The 25,991-nt window shown below is 37.4% G+C and overlaps 1 long non-coding RNA gene across 2 annotated transcripts; it reads right to left on the bottom strand.

The window, feature by feature from the left end:
* Positions 1-23,598: 23,598 nt before the first annotated feature.
* On the bottom strand, positions 23,599-24,969 carry LOC113337017. 2 transcript variants are annotated; one of them, XR_003354081.1, is made up of 3 exons: positions 24,866-24,969; positions 23,865-24,714; positions 23,599-23,660 (listed from the first exon to the last, which is right to left on the bottom strand). It is a non-coding gene; the product is annotated as an uncharacterized LOC113337017 (long non-coding RNA). The 2 variants fall into 2 exon arrangements; XR_003354082.1 differs by lacking the exon at positions 23,599-23,660 and having other exon boundaries at positions 23,757-23,933; positions 24,505-24,714.
* Between the last annotated feature and the right edge of the window lie 1,022 nt (positions 24,970-25,991).

Genomic DNA, 25,991 nt, shown 5'->3' with positions numbered 1-25,991 from the left:
TTATATGTTCTTGTTTTGAGTCTTAATGCTTGACAACATGAAAGCTCCTAACTCCAGCATGTTCTAATCCATCACTAGGGTGAGAAGACCCTTGAGCCAAATGGTTAGCCATTTGAGTTAGTCCCTGTTGAGCTCAAAACAGTTAGGTTAGTGACTTTCCAAGGGTTCACTGGCTTGTGATTAGTGGTGCTTTAAACAGACCATTAATGCTAGGAGTCAGTGATAGTCTGAGGGATTAACAAAGCCATATTAGTTAGATACCTAGACCCTAAGTGACCTATGATTTCCTATGCTTTAATCAGACAGGCAATGCTAGGGGTTATTCCAAGGACTTTAGGTAGTTAACTAGACACATGACAAGGTTAACCTAGGTGAACTAGCTAGGTGAAAGAGAATTCTCATCCATCTTCATACACTTCCGTTCCCACTGTTTTCAGTTTCTTCACTGTTTTCTTTCACTTGTTTTACCTTCATTGCTCACTGTTTGTTTCCCCTCATGCTCACAGTGGTGTCTTAACACCACAATCTTTACTTGTTTCACTCACTGTTTACTGCCCCCATTCAGCTCTCATACCTCAGTCCATTCAGCTCCATGTTAGCTTAAGAAGCATCTAGAGAAGCTAGAAAACAACATTTGCTCCCCCTTGTCCCTGTGGATCGACCCGTACTTGCACATTTGCCACTTTCGACACCGTGCGCTTGCGGTTATCATTTGTAGGACTTTTAGAATCCCACCACAAAGCCTCTGGTAAATCAATTGAAAACATTAAGTTGTTAATCAACCAAATCGGTGAAGTTTCTGGTCAGATGGTTAGCCTCAATAAATCAAGTATTCACTTCAGTAACACATGTCGGCAAGGGAGCTAAAGAAAACATTGCATCTATGATGAATATGAAGGTAATGCCACTTAACGAAAAATATCTGGGATCAATTTATTTGTGGGGAGAAACAAACAACAATGCAGTGAAAATATTCTGAATAAAATTAATTATAAACTGCAAGCTTGGCAAGGAAAACTGGTAAATTAGGCAGGTAGAAGCGCATACATTCAATCCACTCTTAGTTTTATGGCTCAGTATCGATGGGTTGTATGCACATGCCAAATAAAGTAGTAAAGAATATTGATGCTATCCAAAGGAATTACTGGTGGAACAAAGAGAATGTTAGGGGTTTTCATCCAATTTCCTGGAAAGAAATAAGTGAACCCAAAAGAGATGGAGGTCTAGGTTTCAAGAACATAAGATGTTTTAATGAAGCTCTTCGCACAAAATTGGCTTGGAGATTGGTTAAGGAAAATATGATGAATGGGTTAAACGTTTGCAAGAAAAATACTTCAGAAATACTGATCCTCTTCAAGACAAGATTAAAAAGAAGGGAATACTTGTATTTGGAGAAGTATTCAAAGGGGCTTAAAACAGGTTAAAAGATATGATATATGGGAAGTGAGAGATTGATCAAAAATCAAAGTTGGTAAGTGTAACTAGTTTGGTAATGTTAAAGATAAAAACTACAAGAACAAGTTCAGGGAGCATATGGAAATGAAGATGTCAGAGTTGAAAAGTTGATAAACAAAGAGAAACTGCAACATATCTTTAGTTATTCTCAAATTGAGAAGATTGAAGATATTAGGATTCCTATCAAGCTGAAAACAATCTTAGATGGTCTCTTACAAAAAATGGAGATTTTACAATCAATTCAGTTTATAAAGAAATTCTAGCAGAAAACTATGCTCGATATCAAAATCTTTTGCAGTCGAAAATGTAGCTTCAAATATGCATCTTCAAATCCCACATAAGTGTCAGTTATTCCTATGGAAGATTACAAGGAATATACTGCCAGTAGCTGAGAAATTTCTTCACTCTACAAGAACAGAAGATACTAATTGCCAACTCTGCAATCAAGGTCTGGAAACAATTCAACACCTTCTTCTTCAATGCCCCTTTTCAAGAGATGTTTGGCTAGTAATTTCGATAAGCATCCTCAATAATGCTCAAAAAGTTAACTCTATACAAGATTGGCTTCTAGCTTGGATGGATAGATAAAATCTTATTTCTTCTTTAAATAGAGAATTGATGAACCTTGCTGCTGTGACTATGTGGAATATATGGAAATCAAGATGTTGTAAAGTGTTTGATAACAAAACTCAAGACCCATCCTTCACTATTCATCAGATACATAAATTTTGTCAAGATAACTGTATTCATATTACTTCCAACAGGATGCATAATAGGAATCACAGAGGCACACATAACATCAGGAAACATTATTGGTAGAAAATCCCTAATAGATGGATGAAAGTTAATATAGATGCTTCAATTTTACCTAACACTAACTTAGATGGTTTATCCCTAATTGTTCGTGAATCTGTAAGTGGATTTGTGGAATCCATGGTCAACACAGTAAGAGATAGAGACATTGATCAAGCAGAGGCTTGGAGCCTCCTTAAAGATACAAAATGGATTAAAGATGGAAACATCAATTGTATAATCATCGAAGGAGACAACAAAACTGTTATGGAATGTGCTAATCTGAATAATAAGTTTAAGGAAGATCGGAAGATAGTAGTCTCTTGTAAGAATGTAGAATTTTACTTAAGAGTCTAGTTAATGTGTGTGGTAAGTTTAGTCCAAGAGAGAGTAATCTAGGTGCAGATGCTCTCGAAAGTATGCGAGAGTCAACAAATGTGTTCAAGTGTGGAAAGAGTCGCCTCCAAGAGTTATAAACCAAATTATCCTCAAAGACAGATACTCCATGGTAGAAATTGAGGAAGATTGAGAGATTAGGGATGTTTAGGGTCAAGCTTGTATCATGTTTAAGTTGTTTGATTTGTTGAGCCTGTTTGTAATTTGTGGGTTTTCCCTGTTGGGGTTTGTATATTTTTCTTGCAAGATCAATAAATATTTTATTTCTTCAAAAAAGAAAAAAAAAAACCCAACAAAGAATAAGGAAAGACAATCAATATGTTAACACGGAGCTGGTATTGAGAGCCAAAACATAAATTAAAAGACAAAACACTCCAGTTTCACTGCGCTAAAAAAACACATAAAGAGAAGATTGATGCATTTTCTCTTGCAAGTCCATAAAATTAGCTTAAATTCTAATTTAGCTGTAAAAAAATTTTCTTTCCACAAGCATCTTCCTTTCCATAGTCCTTTACAAATGATTTTTTTTTCTTGGAACTGTCAAGGCATTGGCCAAAAAGACACTAGAGATCATCTTAGGCATTGCATCCAAAACAATAACCCTGACATAGTTTTTTTTTCTGAAACTAAAACTAATAAGACTAAAACTATCTCTTTCATTAGACATTTTGGATTTCCTAATTTTTGGGCTCAGTCTTCTGTGGGTCTATCTGGAGACATTTCTCCCTATGGAAAGATGGTTTGAATCTGAAAATGGTAGATGTACAAAGAAATCAGATAGAAGTTTTAGTTATAGCTGGTCCTCAGAATACACAATGGATACTAACTTGTCTGTATGGAAGCCCAAGATATAAAGAAAAGAAAACCCTCCGGGAAACTATCTCAACCAGAAGACAAAATATGCAGATCCCGTGGATGATCATTGGAGACCTGAACATCACAATTTCAGACCAAGAAAAAATCTCAACAGCAGCTACTTGTCAATCGTCGCTCAACAAGTGCATCCGAGATTGGCTTCATCAAACCGATTTGCTCGATGTCAAATTCTCAGGGTATCCATACACATGGAATAACCATAGACAAATTAGTCAACATGTGTCGTAAAAACTGGACAGGGTACTGGATAATACCAAATGGCATGACACTTTTAACTCAACAACCATCTACAGTCTCATTCCTTTGGGCTCAGATCACTCTCCAATACTCCTTCATACAAAACCATCTGAAAGAGACAACAAAAAACCTTTCAGATTATATGAAAACTGGCTACAACAAGACTCATGTAAAGAACTGATCTCAAGATATGAAGTCAGCTTCGGAATGGCTCAGCAGCATATCAAATGGTTACAAAGCTCAAAGTCACCAAAAATGAGATCAAAAAGTGGAACTTTGAAGTTTTTGGCAATGTAAACCATCATATCAAAGAAGTTGAGAAAAATATTCAAGAAGTCCATCTGCAGCAACAACAAAATAATGTCGAAGAGATAGAAGAAATTCAAAAAGAATTAAGATTCTGGTACAAAATGGACTCATACTTGAAGTACCAAAACTCAAGAGAAAACCTCATAAAGAAAGAAAGAAAAAACACAAAATACTTCCACTCAAAAGCAAACTATAGAAGGAGAACAAATCACATTGACTCTCTAAAGGATGAATTGGGTATATGGCATTCTGACAGGAGAAGCGTGGAACAGCTACTAAACAAGCACTTCAGCACCATTACAACTACATCAAATCCACAGAGAAATAAAGAAATTATGATCCTCATCACTCCTTGAAACACAGATGAAGATAATGCCAGTCTAACTTCCATCCCAGACCAAGAAAAAATAAAAAATACAGTCTTTCAAATCAACTCTTGGGCTGCACCAGGTCCAGATGGATTTCAAGCAGGTTTTTACCAACAATGCTGGAATGCTGTAAGTAAAGATATCATTCTTGTAGTTCAAAACTTTTTTAGAACTGGATATGTTCTCAAAGAGCTCAACTACACATTTCAAACCTTGATCCCAAAAACTGAATGTCCTCAAAACCCCTCCGATTTCAGACCAATTAGTCTTTGCAACATAAATTACAAAATCATTTCCAAAATCCTAGCAAATAGACTAAAACGAATCATTCAAAAAATTATTTCTCCATTCCAAGCAGCTTATGTCCCAAACAAAAATATCTCAGACAATACTATCATTACTCACTAATTAGTTGATCATATGAAAAAAAGTAAAAACAAGTATGGTGAAATAAGTATAAAGCTTGACATGTCGAAAGCTTTCGACAGAATTGAATGAAAACTTTTACAGGATATCATGAAGAAGCTGGGATTTAACAAGAAATGGTGTCAAATGATTAATCAGTGTGTGGCTACAACATCAGTTTCCTTGATTCTTAATGGTTCTTCATGTCAACCATTCACCCCTTCAAGAGGACTTTGACAAGGAGACCCAATCTCTCCATATCTCTTCATCTTATGTATGGAAGGATTCTCAAGAATACTGTGCAAAGCAGAAAGTATGAAGAAAATCCAAGGTATCAAGCCAAGCCAACACAGTCCAAGCATAAATCATACTCCCTCCATTCCAGTTTAGATGATGTTTTTGGAGTTTTCACGTAGATTAAGAAATGAAGAGAGATGAAGATTTTCCATCCATACCCTTAAGAAAAGTTTTCGAACATTAATTGTTATTAGTGCATTTAAAAATAAACTTATAGTTCCAAGACAAAAATTAAGGGTGTTATTGGTATTTTTGTGGAAAAATATGAAAACTTTCAAGTATTATGGAACAAAAAAACAACCCTAAGACATCATCTAAAATGGAACGGAGGGAGTATATTGTTTGCAGATGATTGTCTTCTTTTCTGCAAAGCCAAAGAGCAAGACATCAGGAACCTGTTAGACATCATCGACAAATTCAGCACAGCTTCAGGCCAAGTCATAAACTTCAATAAATCAAGTGTATTCTTCAACAAGCATATGTCTCCACAAAGATGCTCTCAACTGACAGGTCTACTTCAAATAAAAAGTATGGGTTTAAATGAAAAATATCTTGGTATTCCTCTCTTCATAGGAAAAAACAAGAAAGAAAGTTTTAAACCCATAGAAGATAAAATTCAAGGCAGACTAAGCACCTGGCAAGGTAAAATCATTGATCAAGCTGGAAGGTCAACTCAAGTTCAATCTGTTCTGAGTACTATGTCAAATTACCAGATGGGATGCTTCAAAATGCCAAAGAATGTTATTGAGACCATTGACAAAGCTCAGAAAAGATACTGGTGGAATAGAGACAATAAGAGAGGAGCAAACCCAAGTGCTTGGAACGTTGTTTGTAAGCCAAAAAGACTAGGAGGAATGGGATTCAAAAACACAAGAAAGTTCAATGATGCTCTTCTATCAAAGATGGCTTGGAGGATGATCACTGAGCACAACACTCTTTGTTCTAGAATCCTCGGAGCTAAATATTTCCATAATAAAGATCCATTATGTGAAAACATCACCTCTCAAGGCACCTAAATTTGGCAGAGCAATCTACAAAGGTCTACAAATAGTGAAGAAATACTATATCAGAAGTGTTGGAGATGGGTCAAGCATAAAAGTTTAGAAACACAACTGGATTGTAAACAATAAGTTTTCTCAACTCTCTCAGTACAACCATCACTCAACAAGTAATGAAACAATTCAGGATCTAATTCATCAAGAAATCAAGAAATGGAATATACAGAAAATAAGTCAAGTCTTTAACAAAGAAGAAAGAAATGCTATCCAAGACATAAGAATTACTGGAAATTCTAAAGATGGAATTCCTTGGATCTTAACTAGAAATGGTTCTTTCTCAGTTCAATCCACATACAAGGCTTTAACTCAAGAAATTAATGGCAATAATGTTAACAAAGAAGGGCAGAAGTTTTGGCTGCAGATATGGCATTTAAAACTCCCATACAAACTAAACCTATTCTTATGGAGATGCTTAAAAGAAATTCTTCAAACAAGAGGTAGAATTGGAAGATACTCTCAGCTGGAGGATTACAACTGCCCTTTTTGTGCCCAAACTTTGGAAACCGATGCTCATCTTCTTCTGAATTGTAATCTAGCAAAAGCTGTTTGGTTTGCCATCCTGCCAGAAGCTATGCACTCCCAGCAGAATTTCAGTTCCCTACAAGACTGCATTAAATCTTGGTCCCAAGATCAGAGCATCATCTCCTTCAATAATGAACAGAGTATCCTGCTAGCCACAATCATTATGTGGAAAATCTGGAAACACGGATGCATAAAAGTATTTAAGAACAAAGACACTCATCCAAACAACATTATAATGTGCATCAGGAAATTTTGTTTGAAGTATAATATTCTATCTCATGGCACTAACAATGACTACATGATAAGAGTATTGAAACCAAAAAAGAAATGGGAAAAACCTCCAGTTCACTGGAAAAAACTGAACTTTGATGCTGCTTTTGATAAGGAAACTAAAACTTGTGGCATTGGATTAATTTTAAGAAATTGTGCAGGAAGATGCTTGGAGGCCTTGGTGAAAGTGACGAAAGCAAGAGACTCAGAACAAGCTCAAGGTCTAACTTTCTTAGAAGTTGTAGAATGGATCAAGACTAAAGCCTGGAGTAATATCATCATTAAAGGAGACTGGAAAACAATTATTTATGTTGTGACTTCAAATTTTGGTAATGTTTTGTGGCAGGATCATAATCTCCTTTCGGATATTAGTAGAAAAATAGAATCTCTTAGTAGTGTTAAATGTTTTTTCGTTCCTAGGACTAGCTAGTAATGAAGCGACAGATAAGCTAGCCAAACATGTCAAGAAATTTTCCTGTAATCAAGTGTGGTTAGAGCAACCATCGAGATGCATCCTCTCTATTTTAGAGATGGACAACTCCGTGTAACTAGTTTTTTTTTCTTTAGTAATGAATTTGAATTTATGATCAAAAAAATAAATAAATAAATGAACACAAAAATTGAGAGCTCTATAAGAGGCAAATACAAACACAATAACAATGATGATAAAGGATGCGTAAAAATATAAATATGTACGGAAACAATAGTGACAAATGATATGTCAAAAATATAAAAAATGATACGTCAAAAATATAAATATGTATGGATTTGGAAATACGGGGTATCAATATGTAATGGACTTGGAGATGCGGGTTATTGAACCCGGTAGCTCTAGCAAGCCCTCTACCATGTGGGTTGTGCTCTAATTTTGCATGCCAATATAGAACAACAGAATTTATAGGTAGGCACATGTGCAATACAAGTTACTAACAAATTGATGATATTTTACACTTTTTACTTCTATGGGATGATGGCCGATGGCTAGTCCAAGATGCGGAGCATCGAAGTTTGATCTTGGGCCTCATTACTGAAACTACTCGTTTGATTAGAAAATGTTCTCGACTCACTGTGTCTTGCTCCTCGTGATGAAGCCCTTGTAAGGTTGTAGGGCTTGTGTCTTTGGAGTTTAACTTGTAAGTGAGACATATTATATCTTGGACGATTTGAGTCGTTATTATACGAGCTTAAAGCTTCTCCAATGGTCATTGCTGTGTATTTCCTATGTGGAAACACAAATAAGACATCCTCAATCTATTTTCTTTAAAATTAAGGAGAGAAAAAAACTCATCTCCGATAGTAATGCATCTAACCTTTTCTTTTAATTAGTATAAATTTTGTTTTCCATAATTATGATTTTATTAGAGCTAAAAATGGATAGTTAATATATTAAAGTAAATTCATTTAAGTAAAAGCTGACCAAGACGGTAGACAATGTCAAGGGGAATGGCTAAAACTAAACATTCACCTTGACAATGTCAACCCAAAGTCATCTATACATTGTTTTAAGACATCAGGTTTGGAGAATGATTTTAGAGAAAATGGATGCGCTTCCTAGGTGGATTTTCGCATTTATATCCACACACATGCCATTGGAGAAGCTCTTAGAGCATCTTTAATAGAAGGTGGAAGATTTATTTTTTAATGACACGTAGGATACTAGACCTTCATTTTGATTAAATCCATCTCCAACAGTAGGTTTCACAAAACAAGAGGGATGAAATACTAATTTTGAAGGTTTTGAAGAAAGTCTTAGTTAAACCTCCACAATAACCTCCATGTCATGTTTTTTATTCTAATAATTAATTAAAATATAACTAAACGGTTAAGATTTCATCACACAAGATTTTATAAGGGTCAAATCTTTATCTATATTTAGAGTATGTGCAAATAATCCCGAATAAGGGTCTTAATAAATTTTCCACGTAAAATTTTAACACCCACTGTTGGAGATGCTCTTAGAGCAATCACAGTCATGACCAAATTTCGGGACTATACACGAATTTGGTCCTAGAGTGAACCGCAGTGGAAGGGACTAAAGCTATATATAGTCTGGAAAATTAGGCTTTGAAACTAAATTTAATCGTCAACCCAGACAAAACCCAAATATAATGGGGCGCAGGTACAATGAGCGTGTGGCGTTAGACGTAAGTATAGTGAGCGTCTAGGTTTATGCGTAAATATAGAACTCTAGTATTGGGGCTTTGAAGGGTTGGGATTTTGGGGGCTTGAAAGACTATGTGGAGACTAAGTGGTATAGAGGAAGATCAGATTTATGTAAAAGTTCAAAAACATCCTTAATAATTTTCACTTATGACACTTCTACCCTTCCATTAACTGATTAATCTAATAAAAAAAATCATTAAAATTAAAAAAAAAACTGAAAATCAAAATCAAAATCATTAAAAGAAAAAAAAACCGTCCCACCACCACCTCTCTCTTTTCCTTCTTATTCTTCTTCTTCCCTTACTCCCCCTTTCTGTTTTCATTCTTCTTCATCTATCATTCTTCGTTTGAAATGATTAATCGTCGATTCAAAAAAATTACGTCGTCGATTAAACTCATTGTATAAAAGCATGAAATCAAAGGAAAAATTAGGTCATTCTTCGTCGAATCAACCTCCTATTGAAGCAGAGAAACCAACTTTAACTAATGAAGTGGTAAGTGAAGATGAAGAGGAATTGAATGAAGGAGATGGACCAGCCTCCCAAACTCCTGAGATGACAACAATAAGGTATGAATAGAAATGCCCACTATTTATTTAAGCTCTTTGTCGATCTGTCAGTTGGTTTTGAAGAATTTAGGTATGAAAAAACAGTTTCAGAATTTGATTAAAGAACTCCCAGCCGTAAATATGTATCACGGTTGGGATATGTTGAATACCCAGCCGTTTAATTGTAACACGGTTGGGAGATATAAGAACTCCCAGGCGTTTTAATTTTCACGGATGGGAAATTATTGAATACCCTGCCATAATTCTGGTCGATGCGTACGAGATAAATTATTCCCATCCGCAAAGACTGAATCACTGCTGGGACTTTCCTAGACGTATATGTCTCCGAGTTCGAATGCATGTCTCAGCGGTAGTGGTAACGTCTAGGTTATGTTGTCCGTAATTGGTTTTCCAAACCGTAAATAATAGTTTCCTAGCCGATTTTATTAGGCGGCTAGGTCTTCCTATCAGTAATATGAGAAAGTAATGAAAAGAAAAAAAATTCCAGCCGTTATGGTTTTTACGGCTTGGTCGATAAATCAACTTCCCATCCGTTATTATATTTGCGGCTGGGATTTTCTATTTATCCTAGACGTTTTTTATTTACGTCTTGGACTTTTGATAATTATCCCATCCGTAATTCTGTTTTCGTATGGAACTTTGTAAACATACCAGCCGTTGTGACTTATCTTCTTTTGCATTTTGGTCTGGTTTGTCTTTGAACAGAAAAGAAGAAAAGAGGAAGAGAAGATCAGTAGAAGTAACACCTTCTAGTGATCCCACTCCGCAACCCCGTCATGGAAAATCATTGGGTGCAAACGCAAGGAGTACAAGTGAAGGTGTACTTGCTATTACCGGAGGAAATGATGGTGTTTCTCTTACTGGAGGAAATGAAGGTGGAGGTGAGACTGTAGGAAATGAAGGTGGAAGAAATGAAGGTGGAGGAAATCAAGGTGAAGTTGTTTCTGGAACAAATCAAGGTGGAGGAAATGGTGGTCTTGCTGTTACTGGAGGAAACGAAGGTGGAGGAAATGATGATGCTGCTGTTACTGGAGGAAATGAAGGTGGAAGAAATGAAGGTGTAGGAAATCAAGGTGTACTAGCTATTACTGAAGTTGGCACTTCTAGTGGTTCTGCTATTGATAAAGGTAAAGCAGTGGTTGAGGAGGACAAGAAGGATGGAAAAAAGAAGTATCCACCAAAGGAAAATGCAATAGAAATCATTGATGCCATGGAGTTTATACCTAAGAAGGGTAATGGGAGACCTTTGGGTGAGCCAAGAGATCGTTCCGTCTTGATGGGTTACGAGTCTTTATGGGCTGCTAGATTCTGTCCCGCAAAGGTAATAAATCAAACCTATTATATGTTGTTTTCAATTTATCATGTATATTCAATCATAAAAACAAAAATTTTATATTATGTGTAGTTTCCCGATAAAGCGGTTCCTAAACTAAAGCACCAACAACCAAGATTTTGGACTTTAGAGGGTGATGATCCAGAGCATCCAGATGTGGTAGCTTTGGTAAAAGCTTCGGGGTTATGGTCTAGAATCGAGGCGGTGCAGAAATCGTATGATGTTGTGACAGTTTGTAATTTAAAAGAAAGATTCTGGCTCGAAACCATGACTTTCCAACTCCCATTCGGCGAGATGACTATGATTCCGGATGATGTAAATTCAATCACCGGTCTTGCTTTGGAAGGAAAGGCTGTGTATGAGGGTTTCATCAATTCTCTACCTTATGATGAGCTTTATGCCTTGACCTAAAGAATCAGGTGAACCTCGTGAACGTATTAATATGTCAAGGAAGATTAACCTGGTTCGTCTGAGGGGCCAGTTTGAGCATTCTGACCGTAGGAACAATAATGGAGAGTTCGTGATGGACGGAGAAAGAGCTAGACATACGGCTATAGCTTACTTGTTGCACGCTCTTGGGACCGTCTTTTTTCCCGATTTCTCAGGAAATAAGGTTAATTTTTTTTTTTTAGTGGTTGAAGACTCTCAGTCTCGATCCGGAAACAAACGAGGTACCTAGGCACTCGTGGGGCACCGCCCTCCTTGCTAGTGTGATGGAAAGTCTTTTCAAAGCTGCTAGGTGGAACGAAACACAAATCACGGGATGTGTTGCTCTTATCCAGGTATATTTTTGCGTTAATATAACAAATGTTGGTTTATTTTACTTTTATATATATATATATTGGTTTGTGTGTATAATTGATTAATTTTTATTCCGTAATCATGGTTTACGACCATTTCAAATCCTTGAGGCCTACTCGGGATAAAAAAAATGGACTCTAGAGACACCTACAGGAGGAAGATACTCCTTTAACGGAACCCAACACAAGTATAAAGAGAATGAAATGGTCGAAATGAAGAGAAATTTGGATGCTTTGACAATTAATGATGTTGTGTTTGATCCATATTTGAAACTTGATGAGGATGGAGATGAGGAAGTTGGTGATAGAATATTTTCTAATGTGGCGACTTATACGGGCCCTTTGTTTCATTCAACCGGGTTCGTCATTTTGTATCCTCGTAGAACGCTCCGCCAAATTGGTTTTGTCCAGAAAATTGTACCTCAAGAATCTCATTTTCCACTGAGCATAGCCAACTCCATCTTTAAGTAAAGTACTGTCAAATTGAACTATGCAACGGAAATAGCTCCATCGATCGAGCATTGGAATGCTCGATCCCCAATCGGCAAACCAAATGAGTACAAGAGGGCTTGAAGTTGCTCATGGGACTTCCGAAGCGGATCCTAATTACATGGGATGATAAAAGAGTGAGCTCATCCTTATGTGGAAAATTTGGATCTGAGGCGCGGAAACATTATAAGAAGGCGAAGAAAGAGAGTTCAAAATTAGCAGAAGAGATAAATGAACAAAAGGAATAAGATAAAATGGTGGTATGTATACTACTAATTATGTTTATAAATGTTTTTTTTTATTAGCTATGAATAAGTGTATTTGATATGAAAAATAGATTGAACGAGTTAATTGGATGTCCAACAACATCACCGGTATGATTGATGCGGGAGAGATGTTAACAATCCCTGAACTAAGATTACTTCGGAATCGAGTCCAAGGCATAATACTCCCTGAGAAAGGAGGTCTATATCCTGAAGAAGGTGCATGATCAAGGAGAAATAAGAGGACTAGGTCTCCTTCTCCTAGCGACGACGACTCGGATACCCCACCCCCACCCCCGTCAGCAAGCTCCATCAAAGCAAGGGAGAGGCGGCAAAAAAGGAGGAACAAGTGCTAAAAGAGGAACAAGTGTTAAAGGAGGCAAAAAAGGAGGAACAAAGGGAGTTCATGCTGGAACAAGTGATCGAGGTGGACGTGGTGGAGGTAAAAAGACTCCACCTCAAAGTGCCAAAGGAAAAGGAGGTAAAAAGGCGAGAGTTGTTGAACCGACGCCGGTTGACGATTTGGATGAGTTTCTGAATGAGTCCACGGGGGATGACTCAAGTGAATGACAATCTACTCATTTTTTTAGTATTTTACTTCATGGATATTTTGTTAGCCTTTGACATTTTAATGTTTTTCGTTGTTTGTTTAAGGATTGAGATGGGTGTATTTTTATAATTTTGCATTTCTGAATTAATTTTAGTCTTTCAATGTGTTTAATCTAAGAAAAATGAGGAAAAAAACAACATCTTGGTTTTTTTTAGGCATTTTCGGCTAGGTCGATGCTTCACAAAACCTAGCCGAAAATGCCTATAAATATTGAAAAACAATCTTTCAATAGCCGTAAAAAGAACAACGGTTAGGAACTCCTATCCGTGAAACTCAAAACGGTTAGGAAACCCGTCCGTAGGAGGTTCACGTTTGGGAAACACCTAGCCGTTTTTTGGTCTGAATTCCCTGAACTACAATGACTTATGTTTACGGCTAGATATCCAAGCCGTGTTGGAATCACGATAAGGAATTATATCCGTAAATATATTTACTTCTTGGTCGACCTAGACAATTCCCTGCCGTTAAAATCCGCACGGTTAGGAAACCCATCAGTGGTTGGTGACGGTTGGGACATTCCTAGCCGTTTAGTACTCTGATAAACCCAACAAAAAAAGGCTCCTAGAAACGGCTACATATCCAAGCCATAATGTTATTCAAGGAAAGGAATCCCAGCCGTTATTCTGCCTAAAATTAAAAAATCAGAATTTCGGCCGGGAATCCCAACCGTAACTCTGACTGACCACCAACTCTGCAGGGCATATAGAATTACGGATTGGTATACCTAGCATTTCCCAGCCGTAATTCGCTATAATTTCACTTGTACTACTCCATATAACCACCCATTCCAAATCAAAATCACACCTACAAGATCGAGTAAAACTCCTAATAACTCAATGCAATGTACTCAAAGAATAAACCCGACTTCAATTTGGATAAAGACTTATCTCTTTGTCAAAATTTTGTGCTATGCTATCCAAAAAAAGGAGAAGAACGAAGGAATGGTGGTGTACCAAGTCAATCTTATTGGAAGACGATTTTTGAAATTTTTTGTAGTGAAACAGGTAACCCTAACAACCGCGATTGGATTGAATCTTATCTTCGATTCTCAAACATACGTAAAATAAGTGGAAGAGCATATGGTTTTACTTCGTATGTGCATGCAACTTCGACTTAGAGGTTAGACTGATGAAGAAGTCGTAGCTCAAGATAACAAGGAATGGAGAAAACGGAAAGGTTATAATTTCAACTTCGAAGCTCAAATGACCATCATCAAAGATTTCTTGATACATCAGAAGGGATGTTACTAAAACCAACTTTATAACAGGGATATATTAAGCATGAAATGAGTTTTATTGTGGTCAAGTTAATGAAAGTATCAGTAATTTTCAATCGTATTAAAAATTCATGTTGAATCCAAAAAAATTTCAACTTTCAAATCTAATTACGGTCGGGAAAGTTTGTATACCCAGCCGTTTTGCAGACTCAGGTAATTCATGGAAGAATTACGGCCAGAAGTTCGTAATGTCCCGTCCGATATTTTTAATCACAGCTGGGAGTTCCTAATATCCCAGACGTTTTAGTTATTTACGGCTTGGAATTCTTAATATCCCAACCGTTATGTGGTGTTTCGGCCGGGTCGACAAGTTTACCCGGCCGTTACTGAAGAAAATTGCATATTTTTTTTCCAGATTTTTGACGGATTTGAACTGATAAAATTGATGTCGGGAGTTGACTGTAAGGTTATCTTGAGTTTTGGGATGAAGGGTTTCGTCATTTGTCTTCAAAATTTGTCAATTTTTTCTCTCCAAAATCAACATTCATCCTTCTTCAAGACTCAATAAAATCAAGTTTTGATTTTCAAATGATTAATGTTTTGATTAGTCTAATCGATTCACTAAGACTGATTAGTTAGCTTAATCAATTTAATTAGCACTAATCAAATGAAGGGTAGATTAGATCAAATGAAAATATAGATAAGGAGTCCTATGGGTTATTATTTCATGACTCCAAAATGCCCCAAAAAACCCATCTGTTTTAAGCCCCAATAATAGGATTCTAAATATAGTGAGCGTCTGATTGTAGTGCGTTAATAGAAATAGCTTTCCAATGGAGCGTTAATATAAAGTACGTCAACTAAGACGTTAATATAGGGTCCGTTTGGATGGGGCGTTCACGCCGAACACCAAGCACTAGACGTTGTTATGGTGAACGCCCAACACCAAACCCAAATACCAAGCGCTGTTATAGTGAAAGCCCAACGCCAAACGGTGATGTAATATGCGTCTCACACCAGGCGAACATTTTGTGCACGTCCAAATCATGCGTTAACTATATGTGCGTCCAAGCGTCGGGCGGAATTTGAATCAACGCTCGAGCTCAGACGTGGTTTAATTATACCAGCGCTCGACTAAATTTTGGTCTTCTCCCGTTGTGATTGAACAAGCAGAATACCAATTTTTTTTAGCTTTTAGTAAGGCTTTTGGTCTTTAATCTCGCTCATTGATGTAGTTTTTGAGTGGTAGTAAAGTTCGTTCAACTCGGATTATGTAGACTCGATTTTAGACTCAAATTAAAATAGAAAACTTAAAAATAAGTTGTATTCAAGTTTATAAAAAGCACTGAGACTTTGGATTCCACCAATCTCCAATTTTTATGTGATTTAATCTAGTCAATATTTATGCAACTCTTTACGTTTAAAGTGATTCTAATGTTTTCGCCTAGACAAGTAGATTCTCAAAACAATAGTTGTAAATCGAAAGCATGGACCATCAAAAGACTTAACCTAAGCATGACCCATCAATTGAGAACACAACCACTTAATCAGAATCATATATTTTCGATTTCAGTTCAGTGCAAATAATCCTAAAAGAATTATGAAAATTAAATTAAATAGAATTTACCACATAATAATTGGAAGAATGGCTTCCTCATTCGCCTCAGCAATGGGGTTTAGCTCCTCATATCAAAAACAGGTTCAAAATATTTTTCCATTGCTCAAAAGGTGTTTTCAAAGGTGAAGAGACTCAAAGGGAGTAAAACAGTTCAATCGCAACGTTTATATGTGTTGCAGATCGACTGTTACAAGAGAAACAAAAGGAATAAGACTGCTACAGTAACGATAGAAGCGTAGTGTTGTAGAACAACGACAGTGTTCTGCGACAGTTGGGCGTGGGTTGATGTTCTTCGTGTTCTTCAGCATCACCAGCAGAAATAAAACTCCAATTCGTGATTTTAGCTCTCTGTTCTCTTCTAAACCTCTCCTAAAGTTGTCTCCCCCTCTCTGTGACTAGAAGCAACCTTTTTATAGCCAACATGAACCCTAATACTCGATTTAATTCTCTCTTTTCTTCGGCAGAAAGTCTCGGACTTCTCCACTTTCCAAACTCTTCTCTACGCGTTTCTGAGTTGTACAGGTCATTCCAGTTCCTCTATTAGATTGATACGAATCTCAGGAAGGGTTATCTTCCCTCAAATCACCCGTAACTGCCAAATATAATCTCAACAGAGCCCGAAAACTTCTTCCTCCTCTGTTTTCTTCTCGCGGCTTATCCAGCCTCAATTGGTTGAGTCCAATCAATCTACCAGCCCTGTTGTGATCCAGAAAGTCCAGCCCAACAAATATCTGCAATCGAATCTGGACGAATCCCTTGCGAAATCCAATTCCAAACCTTCACGACTGATGCCGTTTTTCCCGCCGAATTCTGATTAGAATTGTGAAGAAGAAGAGGCGTCCCCTATCTAGAGTAGGGGTGCCTTTAGCAGCTGCCTTGGGGTGTCCTGAGGGTGCCCTTATCCATGCTGAGAGTCCGAATAACAGGTGTCCTCGGGGAGCTTTTGGACAACTTTTCGAGCCGATTTTTCCAAAAATATTTATTGGCCAAAAATACCTACGCACACATAAAACACCATAATAAGTACAAAAATGAGAACTATCAATATATAAAATCGAGACAAATTAGACACAAAAATGTGTCTATCAAATACCCCCAAACTTATTATTTGCTCGTCCTCGAGTAAATTAAATAAAATAAAAATCCTAACTCACTGACGCAGGCATCGTCGATTGCATTTAGCGTATGCAATAAGCCTTTAAACCCCTAGGTGGCCCTAGTGGCCGAGTTATAGTCTCGGGAGGGCTTACCAGAGGTATACCCACAAAACCTTTATACTCCAGACCCTAGCTGTCTACGCAGAACCTTGGAAAGCACTAAAGAATCTCCTTGGTTGGCATACTTATTGACTACAAGAAGAAATACCCTGATGCGAAATTCCAATTGCTGTACACGAGTTTGCACTCAAGCATACTAAAATTCATATAAAGTGACAGAGCTCTACTCAGATAGTTGCACTATGGACATCAATATTCGGAGTCAAACCAATCACATGGATAGATTAAGAGATGGATATAGAGAAAAACATAGATGGTTTTGATGTTTACTAAGTGACCGGCGTTTCCCATATCTGTCTGAAGGCCTCCGCCAAAATGAACCTATCCTAATGGATTGAGATACTAGTCTGACTAATATCAATACAACTGGCATATACAAGGGAACCAGTAATCGATAATCCTAATTCTAGTTCAACACAACTGGCATATACAAGGGTACCAATGGTCGACTTTATTCACTTTCTTTTTTTTTTCTCTTTTTTTTTCAACCTTTTTTTTTTCGTTTGGTCTAATTGGTTTGGTCTTTTCTTTTTTTTCTTTGTAACTCAATCACTCTAATTCACCCTAGCATTGGTAACAACTTGAATCGTGGACCCCACCTATCACTTAGAGAAATATGGTTTAAAAACAAAATAAAATAAAAATAGAAGTGAAAAGGACTCAACGAGATATGGTGAAACTATCATGTTATTTCTAACACCTGAGCTCTGTGCTTTTATGAATAGACTCTTCTAGATGTTGCCATCTAATCAAATTGGTTCCTCAACTCCTATGATCAAAATGCTTCCATCCACTTAGATTAGTTAATGCAATCCTAAATAGGCATAAATTTCTAAGCTCTGGAGTTTATTTATTCATACTGTAACTAAAAAGTTTCTCCCATACCCCCAAACTTAAATCTAACATTGTCCTCAATGTTCTAAATATAAAATTGAAAGCATGAACAAGGAGAAACTGTTACCATTTGAAGCAAAAGAGATAAGGAAAGATATTATCATGTTGCATGAGATTGGGTTACCTCCCAAAAAGTGCTAAATTTAAAGTCTTCAACCAGACGTCAAATACCACAAACTGGATAATTACCTTTCAAATCATATATCAATAGTCGAAACAACCGTGGGTCAACAAAAGCAAATAAAATTGCCACAATTATCAGACAACTGCACCAAATCAGAAAAATGAACAGACATAACACATCCTCATCCAAGGTTTCCTGCAAGACAACTGGGTTTTTCTGTTGTGCCCATTTGGGCTTCATATGAGTGTCTTGACAAATCGACTCATTCGAACAACAAGTCTTTAGAATTTCCTCATGGACAATATCAGGAGGATCCGGTTGCGGATTCGGAAGTGACTCAAGTAATACCTCAGGTACACTAGGCTCGAATCCCAAGTTAGAGACTTCAAATGGATATAATTGACCATTACTACCCCCAAACTTAGGGTAGTCAGTACTCTCAGACAAACCTCTAACTATTTCTTGAATTTCTGGATCCTTAGAGTCTTTAAAATACTCAAGAGCTTCTTCTAGTTCATTACCCCCAAACTTAGGGTCAACACTACTCTCGGTAAGGCCTAGCACTATGGCTTGAATCTCAGGGTCCGTAGAGTCTTTAAAGTACTCAAGAGCTTCTTCTAGTTAAAAAGTTTGGTCACCTAACTGACTTAAGAGAATTTCCTCATCAAGTCCATCTAAGGAATCACCAAATAAAGTGTCGTCCCAATTATCCTGAGTTAGATCCTAAACTAAAGTGCTAATCATATTCACTTCTTCTAAATCATCGGAAGGTTGTTTATTAACATTAAAGACATTTAGTTCAGTGGTCATATTACCAAAGGATATGTTCATAAGTCCGGTCCTACATTTGATGACAGCGTTAGCTGTGGCTAAAAATGGGCGACCTAAAATCACCGGTATTTGAGCACTAGGATCCTGAACAGGTTGAGTATCTAGAACAACGAAATCCACTGGATAAATAAATTTATCAACCTCAATAATAACATCCTCTATAACACCACGAGGTATTTTGACAGACCTATCAGCTAATTGCAATGTCATTTTAGTCGGTTTCAATACCAAGACCTAGCTGGTTGTATACATGATAAGGGAGTAAGTTCACACTAGCTCCTAAGTCAAACAATGCCTTATCTACTGAATAATTACCGATCACACAAGATATGGTGGGGCATCCAGGGTCTTTATACTTAGGGGCTGTTTGGTTCAGAAGGATTGAACTTACCTGACCATCTAAAAAGGCTTTCTTATGGACATTAAGCTTACGCTTTCGTGTACAAAGGTCCTTAAGGAACTTGGCATAAGCAGGCATTTGCCTAATTGCTTCTAATAAAGGGATGTTAATGTTTACCTTCTTAAATATCTCTAGTATTTCTTTGAAAGTCGACTCTCTCTTTGTTGGAGCTAACAACTGCGGATATGGGGATTTGGGTACAAAATGAGACCTGTCGGGAACCACATTGGCATCACTAGAAATTTTATCGGTTTCTTCAGTTAGTGGCTCCTTCTGGGGCTCATCTTGGGAACTAGAAGGTGGATCTACAATATGTCCACTATTAGGCATGGCTACCTTATTGTCTACCGTTTTACCACTCCTAAGGGTTGTGACAGAATTCACTTGATTAAATGGTTTTGCACCTACTTCATTAACTCCTCTAGGGTTGGGTATCGGTTGACTAGGGAACTTACCTTTTTCTCTTAGAGACTCATTGATCAGACTAACCTGGTCTTTCAATTCAGAAATGGCCTGATTATGTTCTTGTCCTATCCTATTACTAGCTTCTATGCTTTGTGAAAGCAATTGATGCATATTTTCAGTATTTTGAATAAACGAGGTGAGAGTTTCCTCTAGACTTAAGATTTTCTTATCAGACTGATTCTGAAACTGAGTTGATCCTGAAGTATTCTTAGTATAGCCAAAACCTGGGGGAACATTAGAATTACTAAACTGACCTTGGTCCTTAGACCATGAAAGGTTCGGATGGTTTCTCCAACCAGGATTATAGGTTTCTGAATATGGGTCAAACTTCTGACGGTTATCAAACCTAGTGTTATTATAGAGAGCATTGGCTTGCTCTTTATTATTCTGGCATTCCCAAAAAGGCTCTACTCTACCACTAGTGTGACCCAATTCTAAAGCTTCTAACCTTTTTGCTATAGCACAATTTTGGCATCTGATTCATAGCCTCCTTCTACCCTATTAACGTTTCCTCTACCTAGAAGAATTGTTCTCTTGGGTTCCCTACAATATTCCCATTGCTGGGTCTTTTCGGCGATTTCATTCAAAAATTCCATCGCCGCATCAACAGTTTGGTTTTCAAAACCACCAGTGCATAGAGACTCAACCATGGTTGTTGTCGAATAATCTAAACCCTCATAAAGGATTTGAACTAGCCTAACCTTTTCTAAACCATGATGAGGACATTGGGCTAATAAGTCATTGAACCTTTCAAATACCTATATAACGATTCTCCCTCCTGTTGAGAAAATGTGCAGATTTGCGTCCTAATAGACGATGTTTTGTGCCTAGGGAAAAACTTGTTCAAAAAGGCAGATGTAAGTTGTTCATATGTTTCTATTGAACCGGAAGCCAAACTATAGCCACGATTTGGCTTTATCTTTCAGGGAAAAAGGAAATAACCTAAGTTTCAAAGCATCATCATCAAGGTCTCTAATCTTTAGGGTACTACAAATTTCCTCAAAATCCCTAACATGGAAGTATGGGTTTTCATTTTCTTTCCCTAAAAAGATTGGGAGCATCTGTAGGGTCCCAGGCCTAAGTTCATAATTTGCTTCAGTTTCGGCTAACCTGATACAAGAAGGACGAGTAGTCCTAGTTGGGTTCAACAAAGCTTTCAAAGTTCCATTGCTGGCACTATCGGGATATTTGGGATTCTATGCAATCACAAAACAAGGCTGACTCAACCAAATCAAACCTAATTTTCTAGCAAAAAAAAGCATGATGGTTCCACTTAGATTGTTTCTAGACCAGCTTCTATTCTTTCGAAAAGGAACTCGTTACAATCTGAGCAAACCCCTCTGGAATCAATCCGAGTCAAAGTAAGTTGAATCGAGGCGAGGGAAGCTCAGTGGAGCTTTGATACCCAAGGCCTCACCGGTTACAAGGCGGCGCAGTCACGCATTCAACTCACAGAAACCATCATGAACTTCGAAGTATGCTCAAAAGAGTAACCAATATTTTTCGAACGACTTTCCTATTAAGCTCGTTACCCTATCGGTCTCGTTCTAGTCAAAATTTTAGGCTTAGGTTCGCGTTTGGTTTCGTTTTCCTAAGGCGGGCAAGAAGAGAACGTGATGAAATCCGAACCCTTATCTTGTATGGCCAGTCCTTGCCCTTTACTAGGAAATTAAAGCAGCCGTTTTCAAGTCCTCAGCATATATGCAAACGAAGGAATACAGTAAACCCGCTGACAGGGGATTCGCGGGTGTTTCGAAAAACTTACCTCCCGTACCAGACGGGCGAAGAACCGCTGAAGTCGACTCGGGCCACGACTCCTATGTCATGTACGAACCCGAGGGGCCGAGGCGATATCGTAATCACCGTCCTTCTCTGCACACAGTTTTTATTTAAACCAACCCTTCCGTAGGGTTTAAAAATAATAATGTCCCAGTCCAAAAATAAAGTCCAAAAAGTGTCCAAAAATAAAAAAAAAAATTACAAAAAATAAAACCCTATTTACAGTTTCTAAAAATAAACCAAAATAACTATATACAAAATCTTCTTCTTCACTCCTTTCGGATTCCTCTTTTCTTTCCTTCTTTGGCGATGCTTTCCTTTTATAGCACTTTTTTTTCCTTGTAGCTTCGCTCGAAATCTGAAAAGAATCAAAAAATACCAAAGGCGTAAAAGAGAACAAAAATTCTAAAAGAAATAAAATAAATCTAAAACCTAAAACCTAATACAAATCCGCGTCGGCGGCGCCAAAAATTGATGTAGTTTTTGAGTGTTAGTAAAGTTCGTTCAACTCGGATTATGTAGACTCGATTTTAGACTCAAATTAAAATAGAAAACTTAAAAATAAATTGTATTCAAGTTTATAAAAAGCACTGAGACTTTGGATTCCACCAATCTCCAATTTTTATGTGATTTAATCTAGTCAATATTTATGCAACTCTTTACGTTTAAAGTGATTCTAATGTTTTCTCCTAGACAAGTAGATTCTCAAAACAATAGTTGTAAATCGAAAGCATGGACCATCAAAAGATTTAACCTAAGCATGACCCATCAATTGAGAACACAACCACTTAATCAGAATCATATATTCGATTTCAGTTCAGTGCAAATAATCATAAAAGAATTACGAAAATTAAAGTAAATAGAATTTACCACATAATAATTGGAAGAATGGCTTCCTCCGTCGCCTCAGCAATGGGGTTTAGCTCCTCATATCAAAAACAGGTTCAAAATATTTTTCCATTGCTCAAAAGGTGTTTTCAAAGGTGAAGAGACTCAAAGGGAGTAAAACAGTTCAATCGCAACGTTTATATGTGTTGCAGATCGACTGTTACAAGAGAAACAAAAGGAATAAGACTGCTACAGTAACGATAGAAGCGAAGTGTTGTAGAACAACGACAGTGTTCTGCGACAGTTGGGCGTGGGTTGATGTTCTTCGTGTTCTTCAGCAGCACCAGCAGAAATAAAACTCCAATTCGTGATTTTAGCTCTATGTTCTCTTCTAAACCTCTCCTAAAGTTGTCTCCCCCTCTCTGTGACTTTAAGCAACCTTTTTATAGCCAACATGAACCCTAATACTCGATTTAATTCTCTCTTTTCTTCGGTAGAAAGTCTCGGACTTCTCCACTTTCCAAACTTTTCTCTACGCGTTTCTGAGTTGTACAGGTCATTCCAGTTCCTCTATTAGATTGATACGAATCTCAGGAAGGGTTATCTTCCTTCAAATCACCCGTAACTGCCAAATATAATCTCAACAGAGCCCGAAAACTTCTTCCTCTTCTGTTTTCTTCTCGCGGCAATTGGTTGAGTCCAATCAATCTACCAGCCCTGTTGTGATCCAGAAAGTCCATCCCAACAAATATCTGCAATCGAATCTAGTCGAATCCCTTGCAAAATCCAATTCCAAACCTTCACGACTGCTGCCGTTTTTCCCGCCGAATTCCGATTAGAATTGTGAAGAAGAAGAGGCGCCCCCTATCCAGAGTAGGGGTGCCTTTAGCAGGTGCCTTGGGGTGTCCTGAGGATGCCCCTTATCCATGCTGAGAGTCCGAATAACAAGTGTCCTCCGAGCGCTTTTAGACAACTTTTCGAGCCGATTTTCCAAAAATATTTATTGGCCAAAAATACCTACACACGTAAAACACCATAATAAGTACAAAAATGAAAACTATCAATACATAGAATCGAGACAAGTTAGACACAAAAATGGGTCTATCACTCATGGTTTTGGATGCTCCTAGCGGTTAGTTCATATGGAGATGCTCTTAGCACCCACTCTTGGAGATGCTCTAAGCTGTCAAATGGTCCTCATGAGAGAAATAGAAAAACGACCTGTGGCCCAGTTACAGGCCCAAACTCCAGCCGTTAATTTCCCCTTTCCGATCCTCCTCGACACGTACCCTAGTCAGAAACAATAGGTAAAGTACCAATTAGAGCCAAGATTAATAAAATAAAAGGCTGAGAATGATTAAGTTTTGAAGTGAACTACATGTGTTTACATTAATTAACAAGCTTCATAGGCTTCTTATGAAAATGCAATGATTTGAAATCGAAATATTTAACTTTTATCGATCCAAACCAAACGTGCAAATTGATAGTATAACTAGTAAGTAGTGGTGTGATTGCAGTGGGTTCATGAATGAAAAGAGGAACCAGTTTTTTTTTTGTTTGTAAAATAGATTGAATATTTACACTTGAAAATCATTCAGCAAGTAGTTAAGTTCATAATGCAAAACAGTGTTTTATTATTGAGCAGAAGATAACTATAGCCTCTCCCATTAGATATATAATGGATTAAAATTCTAACAACATAAAATCAAAAAAAATCAAAAAAATAATTAAGCTCTTAAAGAAAGCATTAGAAAATTTTCTACTATAAAATCCATGGTTAGCATTCAATTATTCTTAAACCCATCTGGCCATTGCAGACATAGCTCCAGCCCCTAAGAGAAGTGAAACATAAGATCCTAACTGGAGCATTCTGTTTTCTTGAAGCATAGGGTCCATGAAATGCTGTAAGCATTTGATATTGCAATTCCAGTTGCCTGCTGACGATGTATTCTCAGCATGAGAGGAGATATCATTTTGCTATCGATTCAAAAGGGTTCTTGTTAATTCTTCCACCGCATTCCCATAGAAAACCACTTTCCAATATACAATCCGTTTGTTTTGATTTGTTGCCCTGATTAAAAGAAAAATACAACATCAACACTTAAAAGAATAAGAAATAGAATAACCAAGCATAAACATATATATAAGTACAGAGGGAGATCAAACACAAAAAAAGACGTCGGAAATACAAAGACACTATAAGAAATCATTGAGGTACAGACCTTTTTAGTTCTTCTCTACTTCTTCAAAATCCTAATTTAGAGACGGCAAATTGTAGAGAGCATGAGAAATTAACTCTGCAGGAGGTTTTGATGCTTCTGAGTATTTTGGATCGGATGCGAGCATGTTATATAGAGAAAGAAGAGATCTAAATAAGTACATAGAGGTCGGAAATGCATCATGCAACTGACGCTTATAAAACAAACAAATAAAAAAAGATACCTCATACCTCAGCAAAGATATGGGTTAGGTGCATTTTTACAACAGCTCTATGAGAGACACACATACACACATAAAATAAGGTGCAATAGGGAAACAAATGATATTTAAAGTTATGGAGATGCGAGGTCTACCATGTGAGCTACATTTCCAGACTGTACTTTTACTTTGCATGTCAAACTAGACACCACAAAAATAACTTGGTTCCCTTCAAGCCTCTGCAATTCCCATTTCAGTAGGAACTGATGATCTTTTAGCAATACCTTCTAAGGGATGGCTTAGTCCAATATGCCGGAAAAAAAGTTTGATTTTGGAACTCATTACTGAAACTACTGGTCTGATTTGGTACATATATAATAAACCTATAGCAGATACGTTCTCGGCTGAGTATCTTTCTCACAGTATTGAAGCCTTTGTATCCAACAGTAGTTTGGTATCTTGCAATTTATCTTGTCAGTGAGATCATGATCATATGTATCCTGGACAATCCGTGCCGTTACACTAGAATACGTCGACTATTTTTAGTGTATGATAAAGGGTAGAGAACATCTCGAGTTTTTGCTCATCTCAACGGGATCACTGGCCAGAACATCTCGTTATGATTGCCTATGATTGTGATGCACACAGGGCAAGTGGTAGTAATCGTTTAGCAGTAATTTGATGAAGAAGGTCGAACAGAATTGTCCAAAAGGAGAGTGTACTGATGATCACTATAATTAACCCATTATTAAGGCTGCACAAGACCCGGTCCGATTTACCTGTACCGACCCGGACCCGAAAGACCCGGACTCGAACCGATCCGGACCCGGAGTTACCGGTACATGTACCGGTTCTGAATGTTGATACCCGGTATAGACCGGTACAGGTACCGGTTCTGGGCTATTCCCGGTCTGTACCGAACCGAAAAAC

Source organism: Papaver somniferum, unplaced genomic scaffold (assembly GCF_003573695.1).
Source record: "Papaver somniferum cultivar HN1 unplaced genomic scaffold, ASM357369v1 unplaced-scaffold_158, whole genome shotgun sequence".
NCBI lineage: Eukaryota > Viridiplantae > Streptophyta > Magnoliopsida > Ranunculales > Papaveraceae > Papaver > Papaver somniferum.
The sequence above is the reverse complement of the archived record's forward strand: the minus strand, read 5'-3'. Positions and strand labels throughout refer to the sequence as shown.